Raw genomic sequence first — 8,937 nt, 5'->3', positions numbered from 1 at the left:
ATTTTGTATTCTCACAAGCAGCGTATGAAAATTCTGCTTACTTCTTATCTTAGACACTTGGTACTGTCATTCTAGCAGGTGTGTAATGGTATCTCATTATGTTTTAATTTGCATTTCCCTAATGTCTAATGATGTTCATGTGCTCATATCCTCTAGGGAAGTGTCTGTTCATATCTTTTGCCTTTTGGTTGTTGTTGTTGTTGTTTCCTTGTTAATTTTAAGATTTCTTTATACATCTTGTCACCAACCTTTTTGTCATCTTTATGATTTGTTGATTTTTATTCTCTCAATCTGTAACTGTCCATTCTCTCAGCTATTTTTTTAAACTAACATTATTAATTTCAATGAAATACAATTTATTGATTTTTTTTTCTTTTACTGGATAGAATTTTTGGTGACATATCTAAGAACACTGCCTAACCCCAGGTCATGAAGACTTCCTTCTATAAATTTTTGAGTTTTACATTTTACATTTAGTCTGTGCTCCATTGTGAGTTAGTTCTTGTATAAAGTGTAATGTAGGTGGAATTTTCATTCATCTAGATGTCCAATTATTCCAACACAATTTGTTGAAAAAAAAAGTCTTCATCAAATTGATTTTACACCTTAATCAACAATCAATTGGACATATTTCCGTAGTCCTATTTCTGGACTCTCCATTCTATTTAATTGGTCTGTTTGTCTATGCCTTTGCTTATTCACAATATATCCCTAACTGTAGCTTTATAGTAAGTCTTAAAGTTGGGTAGTGTTATTCCTATACCTTTATGCTACTTTTACAAAAGTATTTTTAGCTCTTTTAAGGTCTCTCTCTCTCTCTCTCGGCCATTCCAGGCCACCAAAATGAGAATCTGTTTATATCTACAAAAAACTTTAAAACTACAAAGACTCTGAATAGAATGAAAACACAACGGCCTTCTTTTCCTGTGGTGTCTTCTTGGAGTAGATCCAGGCAGGAAGAAGGGGGAGCCCCGTGGGAGGCGGCGGGTCAGGCACCAAGAATCCCCGGCCAGAATCTCCCTTTTGGGCAGAGTTGAGGGTTTCCGCACAAGGGCCACGGACTGAAGCACATATTTCAGGACAACTGCGACCCCCACTGGCCTCAGCAGAGACTCTGGACTCTTCTGGTAGCTGGTAGGAAAGGAGCCGCGGAAACTGAAATGAAATGGCACCCGACCTTCTGCTAGAACCCACGACCCGAAACTTCAGTGTCACCACCGCCCGGCTGAGGTAAGACACGCCGTTTCGCACGTAAGTTGCCCTCTACGAGTGCAGGCCGATCGGTGCCAGTACGGGACGCGCCGCGCGACGTGCGTCGCGGTGCAGGATTCAGTGGCCTCGGCCGGTGGCTTTCACCCTGAGGCCCGAGGGTGAGCCCGACGAGGGGCGGCGCTGGCCGGGTCTCCTCGCCGTGGCTGCAATGCTCGTGCGGGGCGCGCCGCTCTGGGAACCGGGCTCGCGGGTCCCCAAGTCCGGAGGCGGCGGCGGAGCGCTGGGGACGCGGCGGCGGGAGCGGGAGCGGCGCGCGTGGTCCCCGGAGTTTGCCTCCCCGGCCCGAGGGCAGCGGGAGCTGGGAGGCTCGTGCCCCTCGCGGGGCCTTGGAGCGGAGAGTAAAATGTGGCCGCGGCTCGGCCCAAAGGGACAGGTTCCACCGAGACTTGAACTCGGATCGCTGGATTCAGAGTCCAGAGTGCTCACCATTACACCATGGAACCGCCGGGGACGCGACCGGCTGCCTCTCCGAGGTGTGTGGAGGCCCTTCCTCCCACCGGCGTTCCCGGCCGCGCCTCCTGCCGGGCTCTGCTCGCCTCGGGGGTCCGAGCTCTGCTCCCCCGCCCGCCAGGGGTCGCCCCGGGCCACGTTCTGCGGCCGCTCTGTCGGCTGGCGTGTCGGGGACCGAGATCGGGTCCCTTGGTGGGGGGGGGGGGGGGGGGGGGAGTGGAATCAGCGAGAGGGATGGGCTTTGGGGGCCTCCCCCGAGTGCACCTGCTCTGCCTGGATTACCAGTTTCCCGCCAGAAAAAAGTGTTCCCTTCCTTTGCTTTGCCGTTGTCTTCTTCCCACTGCCCCGGGAACCCCGGTGCTCCTGGAACCGGACGTGGGGCGTCCTGGGGCTCCAACCCCTGATTCTGTTCCTGATCTCCTCTCCCCGCGTTCCTTGCTGTCTTCTCAGCTTTCCCGCTTGCTTCACCTCCTTCGCTACCACCCCCTCACTTTCCCCGCTCCCGGCCCGGCACACACTGGGAAGGGTTGCCACGGTCTGACAGGAAGCAGAGGGAATGTTTTCCATGGACGCCAGAAGCTCGACTGCTTCTCGGCTCAGGACACTTTAGCGTCTTTGCCGGACACCCCGAGCAGTGGAGCGTCCCCAGCCAGCGCTCTAGGTCTGGGAAGCGTGGGCCTTCAGCCGGCTCGAGACCATCCCGGGGCTGGGGCGACTGCAAAGCAAAGAACCTGGGGTCCGGCACAGCTCACGGCTGGCTGATCAAATCCCGCCAAGTTGAACCTGGAGCACGGGTTCTCTATGGCGCGGGCTGGGGAAAGCCATGGGTCGTCGTATCGCCCCCGTGTGGCCACAGAGCTTCACGCCGGGCCGGAAGCTGCCGGGGCCGGAGATGCCAGAAAATTCACAGAACGAGGCTACTCAGGACCTCGAAAATAAAAAGTCCGACAACCACCGACTAAAATAGATGTATAGAGAAGAAAACAGGTATGCTTCTCTCTCCTGGCTACAAGCGGGTTTAAAAAAAACAAAACAAAACCACTTAGTGTTTAGGACCGGATAGTCCCCCCAGTTGGAACCCGGGGATCATTGCCAGGCAGAAGACTGAATCATAGAACCCCCAGCCTTCCGCAGCCAGCCCTCCACTTTTTAAATTTCCTGTGGCCCAGAGACTCGGCCAAAGCCCTCCTGCCACCATCTTTGCGCGACCTAACATCCGAGAACCCGGACATTCATCACCCTTGAGCGAGGGAGGGGAGGGTGGACGCTTTGTGTGAGAAAAGGGAAAAAAGGTTTCACCCCTTAGACTGAATGAAGTATGCTAGTCAGATTCAGTGGGGGAATTATAAATGAGCCAGAACTGTAGTGTGTATCCTGTTACCAGTAGTTATTCTTGGGGAAATTAGTGTGGAGGAGACGAATTGAATTTTTCCCCTATGCATTCTTTTATCATGTCACTTAAAGATAATATATCAATGTGTTCCTTAGGTTTAAAAAAGAAAGGATGAAAATAAGAAAAAATGAAAGAAAGACGCCTCAGATGCCCATGCAGAGGCAGTGTAATTGAGGAGGGAGAAATGAGAGCCTCTTTGGGGAGAGAACTCTGGCGCAGAGTTCTTAGAAGATCCCAGGGGATAAAGCTGGAGCCTCACCCAAGCCAGTTGGGGCAGAGGGCCTTGGACTGAGCAGCATTATCCTATAGGCGTGTTGTTTGGGGTTTATCCCCACCCTCTTACTTTCCTCTAAATGGTTCGCAAAACCACCTTCCCCCCCTAAGGCTTGTCTGTGTTTCTAAATATAATTTTCCAGGAACGTAAACTCCTTGTATAAATGCCTGATTTGAGGTTGGGAGAATCAAAGGACAAAGTGAGCTTGGAATATTTTGTGCTCAAAGATTAGTCGAGGGGCGCCTGGGTGGCGCAGTCGGTTAAGCGTCCGACTTCAGCCAGGTCACGATCTCACGGTCCGTGAGTTCGAGCCCCGCGTCAGGCTCTGGGCTGATGGCTCAGAGCCTGGAGCCTGTTTCCGATTCTGTGTCTCCCTCTCTCTCTGTCCCTCCCCCGTTCATGCTCTGTCTCTCTCTGTCCCAAAAATAAATAAACGTTGAAAAAAAAAAAAAAATTAAAAAAAAAAAAAAAAAAAAGATTAGTCGAGACAAGTCAAAAGAAGCCAGCTTGAGGAGCTCCCCTGTCAAATTGAAGACCGTCACAAATTTAGAACAGCAAATGGAATAATGACTATAATGGATTATAACATATTGAATAAGAAAGGAATCCATATAATATGCATGCAGTAATCACAGAGTATAATCCGTGTAGAATACTTGAAAGATGGAGGAGGGAAGGCTGTACTTTATAGAATAGCAGCTAGTAAATGTGGAAGGAATAATGAGGTTGTTTCCATTAGAGAGTCCAGGCTTATGAGAAATGTTTAACTTTTTTTATCTTTTGGGGAGGATCAAAGCTAAATAGGATGACCCTGTTCTTTTGTGTTTACCTCGGGTTTTAGATGTGTTTATATTCTTGACTGAGGAGCATGGTGTAAGTTTTTATTCATAATGGTAAAAAGGCAAAATGTCAGTTGTACCTCACTTCCTCCCTGTAGACAAATTTTCCACCGTAAGTCATGGTTTCATTCTCCTGAGTGCTTAGAAATTTTCTGATTCCATACAATTGTTTTACATTTTTATCTTATTTGACAAGTTTTGTTTGCCTAGCTGTGAAAAAAAAATGTTAACCAATGCTGAGAAACATTCTTATTAATATATAGTAATATATAGTTAATATAACAAGATACTAGTTGTAAGTAAGCCTGGGAGTTAACTTCTTTCTGGAAGCTTTATAAAACCTCCAGGGTTGTAATTTATTTTTAGGGGTGCACAAAGTCTTTTATTTTCTTAGCTTTAAGGAGATAAGGATTAATAATTATCCAAACCACGCCCACCAAGATTTACCTGCTACACCTAAAACTGTATGGTCCTCTTTCCCAGAGAGCCCCCTATTTGTCAGGGTTGCTGGCCTGTAGGAAGGGACGCCTTTCAGTATGTGTAAGTCTGGGATTCCATAAGCTATCCACCAGGTAAGAGGCCATTTTCCTGAGAGGACTTCATAGGCATCATTTCTATAGGTGAAGCATGGCTTCACCTTATTCTATAGAATAATCTGTAGAGTGGGGCTGCACACCAAATTTAACAAGATTTGTGGTAAGATCAAGGTTACAATATTATATATTTAATTATGTTCTAGTAGGAAGAGTAAAGATTCTAATTTAATATTTATAAGTAACTACAAGATCATGAAAGTAAAGGAATTTAATAAAGGCACTTCCCAGTATGTTTAACCCTTGTTACCTTATGCTGAGTAGTTTTATAGGCCATTCAATCTGTATTGTTTTATGTAAAATCATTCTTAAACTATTTTGGTGATGAATTCATTTATAATCTGTAGTGAGATTTCCACAGAATGTTTTTTCACTAATGCAAAGATTTAGTTGATGCAAAATGCCATTTAAACAATGTTTCATTCCAGTTTGTATATATAGACTCTGTTAAATTGAGGAGGCAGGGTATCATAAAAAGAAAAGGGGTTTTCTCATGTGGACACTAAAAAAATATTAACCGCGATTTGACAGTTGTTTCGGTCCATTTGTGTTTTGTTGATTTGGGGGTACATAATCTACTTCTGCAAAGTCATCTGCTTCTGGGTAAGAGTCCTGAAAATCCTTGCAGGAATCTTACTACAAGTTGCAGTCACTTGTACAGCCTGACAAATGTCCACCTGAGGCACTGTGTTAACTTACACTGGGAAGTTGTACCCATGAGTCTGTTTCCTGTACTATTAATAGTTAAGAATACTAGATACAGGGGCGCCTGGGTGGCTCAGTCGGTTGAGCGTCCGACTTCGGCTCAGGTCATGATCTCACAGACCGTGAGTTCAAGCCCCGCGTCGGGCTCTGTGCTGACCGCTCAGAGCCTGGAGCCTGTTTCAGATTCTGTGTCTCCCTCTCTCTCTGACCCTCCCCCATTCATGCTCTGTCTCTCTCTGTCTCAAAAATAAATAAACGTTAAAAAAAAAAAAAAAAAAGAATACTAGATACAGTCTATTACTGAGGCTCTTGATGTTTCTTTCAGGAGTCTCAATTTCTAATCCATAGTTTGTAGAAAGGCATTATGTAAGGAAAAGCAGAATCACCGTATAGGATAAGAGTAAATGGCTCTGGATAATTCTCCATCATAACCAACAATCTCAGCATGACCAAGAAATACACATAAAACAAATGGATGTGATCAGTGATTACCCTGAGACTTGTACCAGTTAAGCCATTATGTGTACGTCATCCTTGCTAACATAGGGAGTTTGAAAGCATTCATCCTTGGGGTCATACAGATAAAATGACATTAAATCATTTATTCATTCCTTCTCTCTCTCTCACTCTCGCCCTCCCTTTTACCACCCCCCCCCCACACACACACACAACTGCCTCATTCACAGAGCATTAGGCAGTTAGTAAGTTATAGGCCAATAAACTCAACTAATTAGTTGAAATCTAATGTGCACTAGCTTTTGAAACCTTAAGAATGAGTGATCCACAATGTTTCCAACATGTCTTCCACTGGTTAAGGAGAGTAGAGTTGACCTTTGAACTGCATGGGTCTATGTATGTGTAATTTTTTCTGATACATGCAGTAAAGTACTATAAATGTATTTTCTCTTCCTTATGAGTTACTTAATAACATTTTATTTTCTCTAGCTTATTTTATTGTAAGAATATAGTATATAATACATTTAACATACAAAATATGTGTTGACTATTGATGTTACTGGTATGGCTTTCTTGCCAATGGTCGGCTTTTAGAAGTTAAGTTTTGGGGAGTCAAAGGTTATACACAGATTTTTGACTGTGTGTGTGTGTGGAGTCAGTGTCCCTAACCCCCTAGTTGTTCAAGGATCAGCTGCATTTGATTTCCTCCTTATTTCAGCCTTCAAACTAATAAACTCTGTTATTTGACTAGCTGACCAATGAACATATCTCAAGTCGTCTTTTTCCATTTTTATGCTTGCTTTGGGATCAGAAGCAACATGATTTGCATACACTTAAGCCCAGACAAAGCTTTCATGTTTCTGTTGAACAGTTTCAATTCCTGTGCAAAATACTCTCCCAAAAGGTCAAGATTTTTGACTCTGCCTTGGTTATATTTAACTTCAGCATCCTATTGACAGCATCCCTGGATCTGACAAGGTAAATGTGTGAATTTGTCACCATGAGCTCCTGTGAACAAAAGGCTTCTCTGCATAGTTGTGGTCACTGACATACAGTTCTGCAAGTTCAGGCCATGCTCCTTGGTTCCCAACACACTGCTATACCTACTCATTCGTGGTAATCTTCAACAGCTTCTATATTTCTCCTAGGGCTTTAAAAAAAATTTTTTTTTGTTATTAGTTTTCTTTATTTTTGAGAGGCAGAGAGAGACAGAGCATGTGGGAGGGAGGGGCAGAGAGAGAGGGAGACACAGAATCCGAAGCAGGCTCCAGGCTCTGAGCTATCAGCACAGAGCCCGATGCAGGGCTTGAACTCACGAACCGTCAGATCATGACCTGAGCCGAAGTAGGTCACTCAAGAGACTGAGCCACCCAGGCGCCCCTCTCCTAGGGCTTTTTGAATGTCAATTTTACGTTTTCTTGCAGTAGTTGAATCTTCTCATAAAATTGGGTTACATGGCTATAGTATAGCATTGTTATGTCTTTCCATGGCTTCAGATTTCACTTGTCTCTGTGACTTTCAGGACATTTCCAGGAAAATTCAACACCTGAAGGTCAAAACAATGCCAAGCCATACTGACCATAGCCTCGGGCTGCTATCATCTGACCTGTTCACACATTATCCAAATATCATCCCCAAGCTTAGAAGCATAGTCATGAATTAACTCTTCAAATTCTAGCATTTGGTCACTATTTCAAGATTTTTCTTCTTTCCTTTTTCTCATTTTACTCACATTTCTTCCCAAGTGACATTGTAAAGCTCTGAGACCTTTGCTGTTTTTCCAGAATCTAGAGGCAGCCAGGGGGGAGGATGAGGCAACTCATTTGTTTTTCAGTGCCAGGGACCAGATATTGAAAATTTAACAATTATGAAGATGACTTTTTGTTGGTACACAGCACTGGAAGTGCTCTAACCTCTACTTCTGTGCTCTGTTGTCTCACTGCCTGACATGAATTGTTTAAACTTCATCAAACCACAGGATAATTCTGGGTTAAAAGAAACTTAGAGGTCATTTACTTACTATCCTCATTTTATAGCTGAGAAAACTGAGGTAAAGTGATTGATCAAATTTGCACAATGTCTATGGCAGAAATAATGCTAGAACCCTGGACTCTCAGTGCACAAAGCTGACATTGCTTTCCCCTGTAGCATGTGTTTTCTCTGGAGGGTTAAAAAAATTATAATTTTATGATCATTTTTTTTTTCATGTCATAATTCCTAATGCTAGTCCTTTTATCCTGAATCATCACAAAATGGCTTGCCTGGCTTAAGCTCCTAACAAACTTAGGTGGGTGATACTTTGGGCAAGTAAAATGTAGCTTTGTTCTCACATTCAAACCTACAATTGAACCATATCAAGATATTATGATGGATTATTTTCTCTATTTCCCAGAGTTACTGACCTGAAATGCCCATTTGTTTAATTTTTCCCATGGCCTTGACACTCTCTGATAATGCAAAAGATAGAACCTTCCCAATGCACAGCCTTCCCTGTCAAGGAGCTGTCATTGAACTTTTCTTTTCTATAGTCTGTGTCATGAAAGTAGTGAGGTTTTGTTAAACATAAAATTATAATAATGAATATCCTTTCTCAAACAATACGTGTGCCTCTTTTTCTCCCTCCTCCAGCCCCTTGTTATTTCAACAGCTGTCGTTTCTTCTTTCTTATTAAGAAACCTTGTACTAGTTATTCTCTTCCCCATTCCCATGTTTCAAAGTATTTTTCCTTGATGTCAAGGAAGGGGCTGAGCCATCCACTGATCATCTAAGAGGTGATTCTTCAGATTTTCAACTACCTATTTACTTTGCTTCTTCAGTGATTGTGTAAGAGTGACCCAGGAAATTGTGGGGAAAAGGGGGACTCCTGTGCTTTATCCCTATGCCCTGAGATTTTTAACAAGTCCTCTGTGTGATTTGGTGTAAGTGATTCCTATGTCTGCAACTAGTGCACAAAGG

General features: G+C 44.1%; 1 protein-coding gene and 1 non-coding gene across 2 annotated transcripts in view; one reads left to right on the top strand and one right to left on the bottom strand.

Annotated features, from left to right (window-relative positions):
• Nucleotides 1-1,210: 1,210 nt before the first annotated feature.
• Nucleotides 1,211-8,937, top strand: part of CHD1L (chromodomain helicase DNA binding protein 1 like) — a 175,855-nt gene continuing 168,128 nt past the window's right edge. Inside the window, exon 1 of the mRNA XM_053890456.1 lies at nt 1,211-1,230. The gene's annotated coding sequence lies outside the window, so the exon portion shown is untranslated. The remainder of the gene's footprint in view (nt 1,231-8,937) is intronic.
• Nucleotides 1,644-1,715, bottom strand: TRNAQ-CUG (transfer RNA glutamine (anticodon CUG)). Its single transcript has one exon. It is a non-coding gene; the product is annotated as a tRNA-Gln (tRNA).

The sequence above is a fragment of the Panthera pardus genome, unplaced genomic scaffold (genome assembly GCF_024362965.1).
Source record: "Panthera pardus isolate Hobbes unplaced genomic scaffold, ASM2436296v1 HiC_scaffold_11, whole genome shotgun sequence".
NCBI lineage: Eukaryota > Metazoa > Chordata > Mammalia > Carnivora > Felidae > Panthera > Panthera pardus.
The sequence above is the reverse complement of the archived record's forward strand: the minus strand, read 5'-3'. Positions and strand labels throughout refer to the sequence as shown.